Source organism: Apostichopus japonicus, chromosome 16 (genome assembly GCF_037975245.1).
Source record: "Apostichopus japonicus isolate 1M-3 chromosome 16, ASM3797524v1, whole genome shotgun sequence".
Taxonomy (NCBI): Eukaryota; Metazoa; Echinodermata; class Holothuroidea; order Aspidochirotida; family Stichopodidae; genus Apostichopus; species Apostichopus japonicus.
In genome coordinates, this window is record NC_092576.1 from 7,856,894 (window position 1) to 7,872,790 (window position 15,897).

A 15,897-nucleotide genomic window follows, 5' to 3' on the forward strand; every position below is an offset into this window, starting at 1 on the left:
TATGGAGGGTCATGTGATGTGTTCCAGGGTGGTACTATACTGATATTTCTCTGTAGCAGTTCGAGAATAGTGTTGGTGACTTCGTGAAAGATTTGCACCAAGACGGATTGAACATGGGAACTAACGGCGTAAGAAGTTACTGGTACTTCAGGCCTACGGAATAGTGCTAATATGCTAACGTTCAACCTTATTCTCTTGAATGAAGGCAGGCCTTCTACATTATAGATCTTACTTATTAATACAGCTCCAGGGGCAAGCTTTGTCTCATATGGCCTAACGTTATTACTACTTGCTATAAGTGAATGTAGAAATGGGAAATGTGGGAAAATGTTTAGTTCAGTGCAACCACGGAATTCTCCATGGAACAGAGCCTAATGCTGCTCGACGGGAATACAGCTATCACGTTAGGCTACAGGCACGGTTATTGCTATGTAACAGGTGTCGTCCGCTGCTCTAAGCACGCAAACACATTTACGTACTAGTTGGGTGAAATCATCATGCGTAATAGGGAGAGTAGTATATTAGTACCACCCTGGAACACATCACATGACCCTCCATACATGGTATGCGTGTATTTACTGTGTGATAGTTTCTCCAGATTCATTAAACTTGTTGATTTACATGTATTACGTAATATACTGTGCTGTAGCGTTAGCTTTTGCAACCCTCCCATGGTGCTTAATTATGGAACTAACATACAGATCATGCGCTATTTGCATAAAAGTATAGCTTAAATTGTTGTTTCTTTCTGTCAGGTTCTGTCAGGTTCAGGATACGAGTTATAATGTGTATTGAACCAGATAGAAATTATAGAGGATCCAAGGGATTGTAATGTACCAGTTTCTTTAGTTAAGACCATTCACTGACCTCCCAGCCTTAAATTGTTTGGGCCAAGGTTCACTGTATAACCATTTTCAGATATGTATGGACCTGATCAGGATACATCACGTCTCATTACTAGAAAAACAATTCCTAGTTTGGCTTGGCCATGGCGTAGATAATAACTATATAACCATTTTCAGATATGTATGGACCTGATCAGGATACATCACGTCTCATAACTAGAGAAACAATTCCTAGTTTGGCTTGGCCATGGCGTAGATAATAACTATATAACCATTTCCAGATATGTATGGACCTGATCAGGATACATCACGTCTCATTACTAGAGAAACAATTCCTAGTTTGTCTTGGCCATGGCGTAGATAATAACTATATAACCATTTCCAGATATGTATGGACCTGATCAGGATACATCACGTCTCATTACTAGAGAAACAATTCTTAGTTTGTCTTGGCCATGGCGTAGATAATAACTATGCAACCATTTCCAGATATGTATGGACCTGATCAGGATACATCACGTCTCATTACTAGAGAAACAATTCCTAGTTTGTCTTGGCCATGGCGTAGATAATAACTATGCAACCATTTCCAGATTTGTATGGACCTGATCAGGATACATCACGTCTCATTACTAGAGAAACAATTCCTAGTTTGGCTTGGCCATGGCGTAGATAATAACTATATAACCATTTCCAGATATGTATGGACCTGATCAGGATACATCACGTCTCATTACTAGAGAAACAATTCCTAGTTTGGCTTGGCCATGGCGTAGATAATAACTATATAACCATTTCCAGATATGTATGGACCTGATCAGGATACATCACGTCTCATTACTAGAGAAACAATTCCTAGTTTGGCTTGGCCATGGCGTAGATAATAACTATGCAACCATTTCCAGATATGTATGGACCTGATCAGGATACATCACGTCTCATTACTAGAGAAACAATTCCTAGTTTGGCTTGGCCATGGCGTAGATAATAACTATATAACCATTTCCAGATATGTATGGACCTGATCAGGATACATCACGTCTCATTACTAGAGAAACAATTCCTAGTTTGGCTTGGCCATGGCGTAGATAATAACTATATAACCATTTCCAGATATGTATGGACCTGATCAGGATACATCACGTCTCATTACTAGAGAAACAATTCCTAGTTTGGCTTGGCCATGGCGTAGATAATAACTATGCAACCATTTCCAGATATGTATGGACCTGATCAGGATACATCACGTCTCATTACTAGAGAAACAATTCCTAGTTTGGCTTGGCCATGGCGTAGATAATAACTATATAACCATTTCCAGATATGTATGGACCTGATCAGGATACATCACGTCTCATTACTAGAGAACAATTCCTAGTTTGTCTTGGCCATGGCGTAGATAATAACTATGCAACCATTTCCAGATATGTATGGACCTTATCAGGATACATCATGTCACTTTACAGGAGAACAATTCTAAATTTGGCTTGGTTAATAAGTGCTTCCATTAAGTACAATGCATTGATAGGTGAATCATTCTTAATTAGATGAAAGATTAATTGGCCTCTTCATGGTGGATGTTGCCATGAAGGACGCTTACTTAGTTTGCCCCGTACAGTCAGTCACGTAATCTCCCATTACATAATTCAATCAACTTTTTGTACATATTCAATGCTATAGGTGTGAAGTACAATTTGTCAGGTGAGTAGTGTTAGATCATTAGATCATCTCTATAATGAGGAATAATACTGTTTTGCTTCTTCTCCTGTTTTTTTTTGCATTTTTTTTTCTCCAGTTGTTCTTATTGGCTTCATCACTTTGAAGAGAACTTTGAAGAGAAAAGCTGGGAGTCAGTAAAACTCTTTGGTAGGCACGTTAAATTTGCATATATGTGTTTTGCGAAAGTTTATGATGAACTGTTTAATATGAATGATGCAAATTTATGATTTTTATCTGCATTGAATTTATATTTAGGTTATAATCATTTTCTCTCAGTTTGAATTTGCTGTATCTTTCAGAATTTCTGTGAAAAGTTTCTTTCCTCCTTCGTCCCTTGACTTCTTAAGATGTTGACATGTATGCATGGTGATCATTGCACACTATCTAGTTTACAAGAAGTAAACAAGCACTTTGGGTTATGGGTAAAGAAGTATTCATTACGATCTTCCCTGTCTATAGCAAATACCACCCCAGTCCCCTGTTTTTGGCCAAAAATAGGGGAGATTGACTTTCCACCCTAGTTGGTAATGCTAGCCATACTGAATGCTCCTCTGCAAAAATTCATGATTAAATACACATGCAGTGTACTATTTCACGGGGTCAAGACAAGAAAGTAGTGTTGGCCAGTAGAGCAATTGTGGTTACAATCATACGGTGGCTGGTCAATTAATTACTTGTGCTCAAGGATGAATCCTAATGGCAGTATTTGGGTAGTTAATGCTTTCAAGTAACACATTATTCATGCTCAAGTGAATTTGAGGACTGCTTATCTATACCCAGGCCTGACCTTCATGTTTGTTTCTTATACAGTACTTCAGTGTTTGAATGTACAAGATTAGAGATGTGTTAAAGTTGAAGTCCTCATTTCCACGTATGAGCAAAAGGGAAACACTTAGAAATATAAAGTATGATTGCTTTAGTAACCGTTTCTCCTTGCCAACAGATCTAAGTTAGAGAGAACCACTATACATTTTGGTGTGATGTTAAAAAGAAATGTCTGCATTTTGTATTTATTCTAATCATCAAAGAACCGTACTAATATGGTAGTTGATATATGTTGTGTGTATGACCCAAATATTTTCTGGTCTACCTCTTTTCAACTTTTTCTAAGAAGGAAAAATATTCTGTCAGTTTGCGGTACTTTGGAGTACACCAAGTGAGTCTTGTCCGAGATTATAAAGTGCAGTAGACCTCACACACTCTTTAGTTTAGTATTGGTCTCAGAAATATGAGTTACGTGTGTGACACGAAATGAAATTGGTTTGTTTTGGCAGAGAACTTCCTTTTAAAATAGCTCTCTTCCTTAGTTGCTTACTAGCATACAAATTGTTTTGTCTTAGGCTTTTAACAGTAATTCAATATGTTGTAAAGGTTTATATCTTAGTTTACTAGCATTGCATAGCCTGTGAACAACAATTAAACTTGAAAAATGTTGCCAACTACAACCCCAGCCAATTTCATGTACAAGTTGTACAACGTGAAGCATCAAATGCCATATGTGACTATTTTTCAATGTGGATCAATCATCAGTCCTTTTGAAAAGCCAGCAACCCTCCCATGGTGCTTACTTATGGACCTGAGATGACAGATCATGCTCTATTTGCATGAAAGTATATCTTCGTCAACTGAAAGTAATACAAATTGTTGTTTCTTTCTCTCAGGTTCAGGATACAACTCATCAGTTTCAAGTCCTTAATAGTGATTGGTCAGCAAATGACTCCGGTGTATGTCACTGTATGAGTCATTTCAGCATACTGAAGAGAAGACTATCAACTCTTTGTCAAAGCAAATTTGCTTGGAGGATGTACAGAATGTAACATACATTACAAACATCTTGCAGGGAAAAAACGGAAAGGGAAAAAAGGAAATCTTGCAGGGGAAAAATACTTCCACTTCAACTTACCTCAAGGACAGACTGGATATTAAAGGGTGAAGACTCGCGCAAATAGAAACGTCTAATGCCGGTAATTTGACCTAGTTTCGAATGAGGTGTAACAGAAGTGTTAAACACTACCATCGATCCCAGAAAACACACGCACAGCTTGCTACCGTTGGTAATTAGACACTAGTGTACAGTCAGTACATACAGCTGCGGTCATTACCCACAACACAGTGTACAAACGATACAGCGATGGACATCTCAGGTCCAGCTAAAGATAACAATTAAGGTATCACATTTCATTACTGTCTGCATTTTGTAGCGACACGAACAAAACGTCACTTACAAGCAACAGAAAGTTAACTTTTTCAGATGTCCGCACGCGGTTTGGGGCGGTCGTCTTCAATGCCTTTAAGTGTTTAGCGTATATTGCACAATCTTGACTGGGCATTTTGCAAGAAAAGGGTTTTTTCTTAGTATTGTTGTGATGAATTCTTCAGTAGTTTAAACTAATGATAGTATGGCATTGACTGCCTGAAACCTTGCATTGATACTGCTGTACTTCTCAAAGGGCATTTCTGTCGGACATGTATGAAGCTTGTCTTGGGGGACTCGAGATGTTCTAGTGATATATGTAAAGAAGACTGCCAAGAGTGAAAAAAATGATATAATGGAAACTTTTTATAACAGGTTGCTGTTGACTATGTCAAACACCTAGCTGGTTGACTCTATGCAACAAGATTCTTGTCTTCAGCACAGTTAATACAATCTAAAATTTGATTAGATTACCATGAAAGTGACTGCCAAATCCTTATATATATATAATATTGCACACTAGAATCTTAAGTAGCTGTAAAATGATGGCATGTTTTTGCTGTATTCATTTGTGGGGTGCTGTATTCATTTGCTGTATTCACAGATATATTAACAATATTTTGAAAAGAGCCAAAAGTAAAAAAAAAAATATATATATATATATATATATGGGCAATTCCATGGTTACTCACGTTACATTTTTGAAGACTTTGGCTCACAAATGGTCTAATAGCTCCACCATTCATTAATTTGAATGACTGCTCTCTATGCATTGATAGGGTAACAAATTTACCTGAACATTGGCGAAAACACTATTTGATTATCTTGTTTCTTGTAGGATATAGGAACATGAAAGTGTCGGTTACTCACGTTACATTTGAAAATCACCCCAACGTCAAAAATAAACTTCATTCAAAAAGTGTCCTCATACTGGATATATTTGAAGAAAATTAATACATGTTTTTTGGACCTTAGGTGATGATACAAATACTGAACACAATCAAAATCACATCTGGTTTCCTGTCTCGGTGAAAAGGAGGCATTCACCGGTTACTCACGTTACGGTTACTCACGTTACAGTTTGTCCACCTATACAATACATAGGGAATCAAGAGTCTGTGAGAAACTTGCTGCTGTATAGTGACTAGGAAACACCCATATATCAGTGGAATTGACATTTTGAACATCTTCTCCAGTGTAATTCAATAATATTACAATCTAAAAGAGATATACAATGTCCTTTTGAGATAATGCAGGAATCATATCTTCACAAATCGGCAGCAAATTCTGAACATTGTAATTAAGTTTTATTTAAGGACTAGCAGTGTGTCAAACTTTAATTTACCTAGATATAATACTCAGGGAACTAAATGTCACTGGGGAAGTAACAGGCCAACTGAACAACAACCATGAATCAATAAGAAATTGGTAACATACTGTATGTTCAACTTTAACAACTCGATTGAATATTGAGTAACGTTTGGAAGAGGCTTTCTCTTGGAGAGCTGATTTATTCAGTCTTCAATAGGTGCCAGAAAATTTGAAGTGCCCATGGTTATTGGCCAAGGTTGGTGCATCAAGTTTGGTGATGAGTTTCTCCATGATATAGAATATCTTGTCCCTTGGGTTTGGCCATTTCCAATTGGGCCCTGCTGGCTGCATCACTGACACTTGTACGTCGTTCTGGTCCCCCTTTGCTTCTATTACACCGGGGTACAATACCCCTTCGTATTTAACGGCATACCAGTCACTGAGTTCTATACCAGCATGTCACTCCCTGAGCAGGTTGTGAGCCTGTTGTCTTCTTCACTCTTCCACACATACCATGTTGCAGCTCCCAGGTCGATGTTGAAGTTCATCATAAACCCAGGGCCATTCTTACAATGGTCACACTCGTTGAACCAAAATTCCCTTGTTGGATTTTGGCAGAGAAGCTTGGCAGGTAGGTCATGGGAGTATGCAGGAAATTCTGGAGAAGCATCATGTAAACTATTTACAGCATACATAAAGTTCTCAGGATATCTGCACATGCATAATATATGTGGTAGCTTGTGGCTTAACAGGACATGTTTTGGACGCAATTCGGCAAATTTGCTCTTGCCGACCTTGATGTTGGGATAGTCCTCCCGGAATAGGGCGAACGTTCCATGATGGATGACGTCAAATGTCTTATTTGCTTCTTTATTTTGCCCCCTTCTTTTGGCCAGATGTTGACCACATCCTTCCTGTCTGGCGTCTGCCCACTGATGTCATCTTGCTGATAAAACTGCTGGATAACTTCAACAGTTTCATCGCTGAGACCTCTCGGGTTGGTGGCGGAGCAGCAGTTGTTGTAGTCGATTGGTGAATGTCGTCGCCTAGCTCAGACCTGCAGAGATTACGACAAACAGTTTTCCAGAGATGTGGTGTTTCCGGCAATCTGTCGTGTACTGTTGCTTTTGCGTATGCTCATGCACTGCTGAAAGGCAACTTCTTCATGGCCTCCTTCGTCTTTCTCTTCTCCCGGTAGGAGGCAACTCGTCGATCTAGTCGCCACCCTCCTAGCTTCTTGTTGAATCTTCTTCATGGGTGATGGGAGAGTACTCTCCATGTGTTGTACTAACCCTAGCCCTAACCCCAACTGCCCTCTTTTATTGAGCAATTATTTACAAGACAATAATAGGCATTTCCTGCATTGTGTGTTAGCTTGGTTACTCACGTTACACATTGGTTACTCACGTTACACGGTTACTCACGTTACAGATTTCAGTAATCTATCACTCACACATAATGGGTCTCTCCTCATTAGTGATCTTGTTTCCAACCTTGGGACTATGAGTACTAACGAAATTATGGTTATCAGATTTCCACTTGTTAAAGAAATGTCACATAGAGAAAAAGTTGTTTTTTCGGTTACTCACGTTACATCAGTGATTGAGGCCTGAAAAATTTCTGTTCTGAAGTTGACATGAAGAAATATTGAAATGTTTTTCTGTCATAACACAGTCAACAGGAGTATCTACCATAACACATAATAAAACTACTAAATACTATATGATGAGCATCATATAGGATGGAATGGAATGTATGATGCATTTTCAGGATTATTTTGAGTTCTCATCCTGCTTGATTATCTGAGCCATGTATTCAAAATTTGAGTGTTCGAGAAAAATTGCTTACCTATTCCACAAACTTAGATATGTATACTACAACATTAGACCGATAGCAGGTTGAAAACTGACACTTCTTTTTTTTAGGCCGTGTCCCCTCCATCATGGAATTGCCCATATATATATATATATATATAGTAAGTAAATGTTCAATGACTATAAACTTATAGCATTTAGTATTGTATTCAGTAAGTCATTAAGAGGCCAACAGGGGTCAAAGTCAGAAACCTGGAACACATGTGCAATGTCTCCAGTAAAATGATTCTATACCCAGGTAGTAAGCCCACATGGGTAACATATGGGATGCATATGGGCCAAGATATGTGTACCATGTGGGATGCCCATATGGGCCCCATTAATTTTGCACCCAAGATTCATACGGGACCCATATGGGTTAGCCCAGTTAACCCATGTTGTATTGATATGGGCCAATCTGGGCTACTTTTATATGGGTAATATGTGGACTGAATGGGCGCCATCCATTATGGGCTCAATCTGGGGCCCATGTGGGCAACTAATATATGAACAAAATGTAATTTACGTACGTCAAATGAACAAATTGTATTGTAGCCTTAACAGGGACCTTACGTCAAAGTAAACTTATATTTTGGCATAGCGCCCTCATTTATGGAAGTACTTGTATTCAATATGGCTGCGCCCATGAGTCGTTAGATGTAATAGTCTAAACTCATGTTCGTAATGTCAATTTCTACTTGAGGCTGAGTTTTTTAATTGATATGTTATTAATGTGTACTGAGAGGCTGTTTAAACTAAATGTTTGATACTCTATTTGGTCTTCAAAAGTGATTTATTTCCTGAACTGGAAAATATTTACACATTTTAATTATAACTTTTATGCAACCATTGTTATTGCTGCCATTTTGATATGTTACAAGTTGAGGCTTTATGGTTATAAGGGGAATAACAGACAAACAAATGGTTATTATGGGAATAACCGGCATTTGTTTTTGCTATGCAATAAATCAGTTTCATGTTAATTCCTAATCGGAATTGTGGACGTAAATAATGTTCACTTTGTGCATGGTCACATGACCACATGAAGTCAAAGGAGCCTTCCCTGCATATGATCATTAAAGGAGTATTTTAGATATATAATTAACTTTTAAAGGATCGAGCGTTATCATTTCAGTTCCACGTCCCTAAGTTCTTTCATTTATCAAGATGTCCTATGCAATTATTTACTATGCAGCTCCTTATTCTTGTCATGTTAAGATTTTGAATGATCATTTGATCATGAAAAGAGTATTCAAGATATATAATTACAATGTTTCTTTTTTTTCCAGTAGGATGTTTCTTGTTTATTGCCCAATGTCTGGACTTTAATAAATTTGACGAACTTAACTGATGGACAATATAAACTTTCATATTTAGCAGTGTAATAATTATTTATAGGAAGCGTGTATCACGTACGATTACTGAAATGGGGGGGGGGGGGCACTGCCCCCTGGCTATGTCCCTGATATATACTGAACTAACTTGAAGCTAGCGAACAGGGTCAATCCACCCAATAGCAAAATTAGTACATAAATAAAACGGATCGAAGCTGGCGAACGTTGTACGGTATATGAGGCATTTTTTTATAGAGTATTCAAAATCATACAAAGTTTTGTACGGTGGAGTAGAAGGATCGCGAGATACAATTTCTCAAAGTGGTAAATGTGACTGATTAAAGGTCAATTTTATTGACCGAAATTTTAGGTCATTCACAATCACAGAAATATAGGAATAGGCCTAGATAAATTAGAGTGCGACAGTCGGAATTTCCGACTGTCGCACTCCAATTTTCCAACTATCGTCAGTTTTACCAAGATTGGGGGGGTGAGACCCCCACCCCCCCCCCCCTCTAGAGAAGTCTGTGCATGTGCGTAAGTGTTGAAACCTTGGTTTTTTAAACATAATTTTACTTAAGTACAGGGTGGATAACTTCATATTTAGTATCTAGATGAACCTTATTGAGTACAAGAACAAACTTTAAATTGGTGGAGTACAAATGGCATTTGGGGGTCAAAAGAGGGCAGAGTCTGAAAACATGATGAAGGTCACATGTGGCATGTCGAAATGCCTTGTGAGTACATACACCCTTTATAAATTCGTGGAGGATGAAGGCAATTTCAGGTAAATATAAAGCTTGTAAGCCTATTAAAACAATATTCAAATAAGTGCAGAGCATACATGATTATTTCGTATGTAGATCTCTGCTGTACAAGAACCCAATTGGAGTCCAACATTGGTCAAAGTCTGAAAACTTTGTAATCAGGTTAACTAATTTAATTGTAGCTTGGATGCATGAAGTTCATAAATGAATTTTAAATCCAGCTTATTCAGTACAAGAACCTTTTGATGTGAACCTAGGTCAGAAGCTAACTTGAAACATTGTAAACACAATAACCTGGAATGTGAAGCTTGTATAAAGTTAATATTTTGTATTTACATCTCTAGGGTCAGTGCACCAGAGAACCCTATTAAAACTGGTGGATCATGTCAAATGTAATTCCACTTAAATTTTCCTACAGTTAGGCGGAGTAAAGCTGCAGAAAAAGTAGCTGAATAATGTCCGTTTTGGCGCTCCATACAGAGATCACGTTGGATTTAGTAAGTTATCAAATGATCAGCTGTCGCAACCACTGATCTGTACACTAGTGGTCGCAACACTGTCTTTGAGGGGGCTGTACTTATCATATCTCGAAAATATGGGTGAGCTATGTGTTTTTTCCTCCCTCTTGCACTCAAAATAACATGTTAATGTTCATATTTGCTGGTACAGTAGTCATCCTGATTTGCCTTAACAGAGCAAATATGCTATTTTGTGAGCTAATATATGTTAATTTTCAATACGAATCCCCTCGTATATAATGGACTTGATCATATTTTCTTTCTATGATCTGATTGGTCCATTGTTAACTCTTTCGATGTCCTTATGAGGGTGACGGTGTCACAGTATGTTAGCACCAATCAAAATAGATCTTAAAGAAGGTTTGGGGTTTCAGCCAATCGCTGCCAAGCACCCCTAATCAAGATGTCTGTGCCCATAGATGTAAACAAAGTGCAAAGCGTATACGAGAAGAATGGCGACTTCGAGCCCGACTTCAAGCGTGTATAGTCAAGTTGAAGGAGCATCGAAATAGAGAAATGGCGAGCGGTCGATTCGGGCCCTTTAGAAGTGATGGAGAAGTCCGAATTTCGATATAGCCTACCTATAATTAGTAGTAGGCATAGTATTAACTACTGTAGTTCTACTATAGTAGTAGCATGGTGGGCTCATAATTGACGCACTTAAGGATTTGATCAACGATGTCTATCAAGGAAAAAACCAAATCACTCAACTGTATGTGTTTTTCACATGTGTAGTTCCTCAGAAATGTTATGATCTCAAAATATTTAAGGTTCTGTGCTTATGCACCGTACAATTGAGCAGAATTTGACCACAAAATGTCTGCCGTGTCAAGTTCTTTCATACCCCTAAATTGACACATCCTTCGATAAGCTAACTGTACTGTAGGCCTTAGTATACATCCATTGACTTAAGATGCTGATTGTTATGCTCTGAGCCTCTAAGCTCAGACAGGTCAGGTCCCAGAGAGAGGTTTTATCATACTGAGTTATTGTTGGTTACTTTTAGGGTGTAAGATTTCCGAATGCAAAAAAAATGTGCAAAACTGGGGGGAAGGTGTTAAAAGCTTAAAAAATACCACAATTTGGTCAGCAAATAGCAGAAATGGATTCAAACTCATGAAATATGTAATTCTACATGACTGTAAAAAGTTTAGGTGGCCTGCTGTATCGTTGCTAGTAATAATTGAAGATGCGTCAATTACGGGGGTGCGTCAATTATGAAGCTTTTACTATACTACTACTACTAGGCGTAACTGTATTTTAGGAACATGTATAAATGTGTTAGCCTTACTTAGGCCTGCAAACTGTACTGCCAGTGTCATGCACGGCAATTCACTCTGGTATTTTAATAGTTATTAGTACCCTAGGGCCTAGGATCAATACTTAGCTTTGTACTGGTGGATCCAAGGGGGAGGTGTGTCGTGCTTACCCAAAGGCGATTCACAATATGTCTAATGCCCCATTGTTTGTCCTTTGTACACTGTTTAACAATTTGCAGCGTATTGTCTGCAATTTTGAAAAATATAATATTATGACCAAGTACTCACTCCACATGTTCTTCAGCATAGGCTATACGGTACGTATTTCGTGGACTTTTGTGGATGAAATTGGAAGCCCTCAGTTTGTAATGACATTGTAAACTGCAGTGATTGAGATCCTTGTTTGGACAGGGTATAAAATTATGTCTTTTTCTTTCACCTTGACACATGATGTGGTCGAGTACTTATTTATGAATCAAGTAGAGCCTTGTTTACAGGAAACCTGCAGCATATCATACAACATGCCAGTTTCAGGGTTTGCAAATCACTCAATCTTTTGGTACACTGTATATGACCAGTTTACAGTGGTAACTTATCAGTAGTATTAAAAAAGCTATACATATTTAGGGTTAAAATTTCACAACTTGATTGTGGTTTTAATGGATTAGCTGTATTACATTTATCTATGGTTGTTTAAGTGCTCTGGAAACTCTTTTTGTGATGGATTTTTGTGAAAGTTGGATGCAATTTCCTCTGCAAGGTCACAATTGCAACCACAAGCATTTCTCTGGCAACTAGAAATGTTCATCCTCTCCGTTTAGTCACTGGGCCGGTGTTCGTTCAATCATCTGTTGGCAAAATGTTCAGACATTGTATGAGAAGAAATTCAATAATTTTACCCTATGGCAGTGAGCAAAACTTTTGCCAAAAGTGTGCAAAACTGGCAAATACTTCACACAAAATACCTGGCATTACACTCATATTTTCATGCATATTGTGTTGAAACTTTTTATCTTTTCATTCTATTTATGTCAAGAGACATGCTGAAGGGCATAAGAAGCCTCATAGAGAAAGGTTCATGAGTGCAGTAGTAGCAGAAAGACATGACAGTAATCACATGGAGACTGATTTGGCTGGACATTCCAACTGAAAATTATTATTTAGTTTTATCAATTTATATTCACCAGCCATGATTGCTAATAATGAAGGCATACTGTGCATACCTGAGAAGGCAATGGGTTGGGAGGAGGCATATTTCTTGGGCTTGCAGGTTTATGTGTATGTAGTTGTTTAAAGCTGCAGTATGGTATAATGCAGTTGAACCTCATATTGTGATAAGTTAAATACTGTCCTTGGATACAGTTATTATTTTACCATTGCAGACATTCTTAGATGTTTACTCCTTTAGGTACTGTAAAACTTAATAGGATCAAGCAAATGATCCCAATAACTATAAAAAGCAACTCAATGTTATTATTGATCACAATTCAAGTCAGTTGAGAAAGCCCTGTATGCAAGCAGAATAACAATTGGAATGGTTGTTCAATGATGATAAAAAAAAAGGGGTGTGGCAGAAAAGGTTTGTAGGTATACAGAATTTGCTCATGTTACTATCATAATTATCATATTTCTGCCACCTAATCATACAGTTAATCAAGAAGAATTTTATATTAGTGACTAATAATTAGTAAACAATGTTAAAATAAATAACAAATCTTACCATTAAAACGCTATAGAAATATGCCCTTTGCAAATCACAGGTGACATATGTTCTGTTCATTTATTGACAGATCTATTTAGTCTAAAGAGGTTCTTTTCACTGTGAAAAGGTATTTGTTGTGGCATGAAATAGTTATCCTTTAGCAGGGTTCATATAATGTTATTTTCTGAACATTTCAGCAAATGAACCCACCCATTGTATATTAAACATTCTGTGGTTTCAGTCAGTCTTGACAGTCAATTAACATTTCCTTGCTGTCAAGGAAGTATGCAATTACCTCTTTGTTTAATTAACAAGAAATATCATGTTGCATTGTGCCTGGATCAAACACAACAGCAAACTTAAATTTATGTGCATTTTGTGTACAGGTATGGCATTTTGTAGTTTTGGTTTCTTGCTGAAAGCTTTGTAGTCAGGTCTGCGTGTCTGTGTGTGTGTGTGTGACACTTAAGTTTTTATGCACGATAACTCAACAAGGGCTATGATTGATCAATGCTATATTTGGTGGGTGGGTGGTCCATAATTAGTTGATAAAAATATTGATTTTGGTGCTCATATCATGAATATTAATGAGGTCACAGGGTTAAACCTACAGTAGACAACCATAAGTCACAGTTTCATCAAAGGTGAGTGTGTTATTGATAGGTAGCTTACACATGGCGATATGTGTTAAAATGGATAACGTGTGTATTTATGAGGAGGTGTGGCTTTGTAAGGCAATTATTGATCTTGCTTCATCATTACATACTTGGAGTGTTCCCTGTTAATCAATGAGCAGCAGCAGGAACCATGAAATGTTTTCATTCTGGTTGACAGTACCTTGTTATGCCAAATGTATCTTGGAAATACCATAGCTGGTTGTGTTTCATATGTTAATTAGTATGTGTGCTTTGTGCTTGCTTATTTCTACTTACGATCTAGTTGCTGGAAAAAAGCAGTGATTTGTTTTGTTATTCAAGTGATATCAAAGCATATTTGTGGTGAATAAAGGCAATACTTTAATCTGGTGACATTGCAACAAGAGGACTGTACTTGGTGATTTCAATAAACTCAACTTAGTCTCAATTGATAATGGTATTTGGTTGTTTATTTCATTAACTATTATTGACAGATTGATAAAAATCCACATTCTTGACATTTTTATTATTACGGAAGGGACTGAAATCTTGTCAAGGTGCTCTCTAGCATAAAATAATTTAAAATTATTAGATGAACCCAAATGCCTGTGATGCTACATCATTTGATGTTGTGACAACTATCTCACATGCAACCAGCCTTCACACTAACTCCGTCAGCATGTCTACAGCACATACTGAGCAGAACATTTTGGGTGCGTCTCCCCTGGGGACACTGAGCAGAACATTTTGGGAGTGTCTCCCCTGCCACCCCCCCCACCTATCTGTCATACACTCACACTGGATGTGAATGACTTTGCAAGTGTGAGGGTCCATGTTTAATGTTACCACAAAAAACATGACTCTTTAGGGAGGCTGATTTATTTATGACATTTCCACTTTGCCCCCTCTCCCATACCTAAGTGTTTTCGTAGGGAAAACGCGGAAAGTTGCACCTACAACAGCACTCCTATAATGCTAACAACAGCCCGATCATTTAAGTTTGGAAAAGGCAATGGTCAGGCAAAACTCTTCTTCGCTTCAACATCATGCAGTATAATACTGCCAAGGGGAGTGGGGGGGGGGATCAATAACCTCTCATAGGTTGGTCTGATAAGATGAAGAATCTCAACACTTTAAGGCTTATAGCTTTGAAAAATGACAGGTTATGTATATTACATTAATGCAAACAAAGAGATACATGGCTCTGAATGTAAGTAGAACATAAATTAGCTCTAAATGTAAGCTAACAAGAGCGCCCTCTACTAATATTTATTTGTTCCTTGGACACATTTGTATGCCATATTAATCACGGGACATTTTAAATCGGGCAAGACTAAACAATAGTGAGTCCCATCTGTGTTCTTGTACCAACAACATAAGTTCTAAGTAAACGTGGCCTCCCACTGTGGCGTAGCCAACATTCAATTGTTAGGGGGCAAGATTTTTCTTAAGAGGGGTTGATGGTAGGAATTACCAAGAAATATATGTATTAACGGGCACCTCGTCTGCACAAATATAGCCTACATCTAACGGTTCAGTGGAACATGACACACTTTCACTTAATTTACCTCTATTGCGGAGACAGTCGTCGTGGTTTCTGCATAATTCCGCACAATGAAAAGGATACAGTGAATAAATTTGCTACTCTAATTCACAACATGCCCAGATTCCCACAGAAACAAGTTTCAATAGGCCTATAGGACCTATAGGCTACGTGCAGTGAATATTCTCCACAAGTGGCATCATTGGTCGCTGAAAAT

At 37.9% G+C, this 15,897-nt stretch overlaps 2 protein-coding genes across 2 annotated transcripts in view; both read left to right on the top strand.

Moving 5' to 3' along the window:
• LOC139983578 (uncharacterized) overlaps positions 1 to 5,406 on the top strand; it is a 50,716-nt gene extending 45,310 nt beyond the window's left edge. Inside the window, exon 7 of the mRNA XM_071997226.1 lies at positions 4,226 to 5,406. The gene's annotated coding sequence lies outside the window, so the exon portion shown is untranslated. The remainder of the gene's footprint in view (positions 1 to 4,225) is intronic.
• LOC139983577 (uncharacterized) overlaps positions 1 to 15,897 on the top strand; it is a 111,384-nt gene that overhangs the window by 48,526 nt on the left and 46,961 nt on the right. The gene's annotated exons all lie outside the window — the stretch shown is intronic.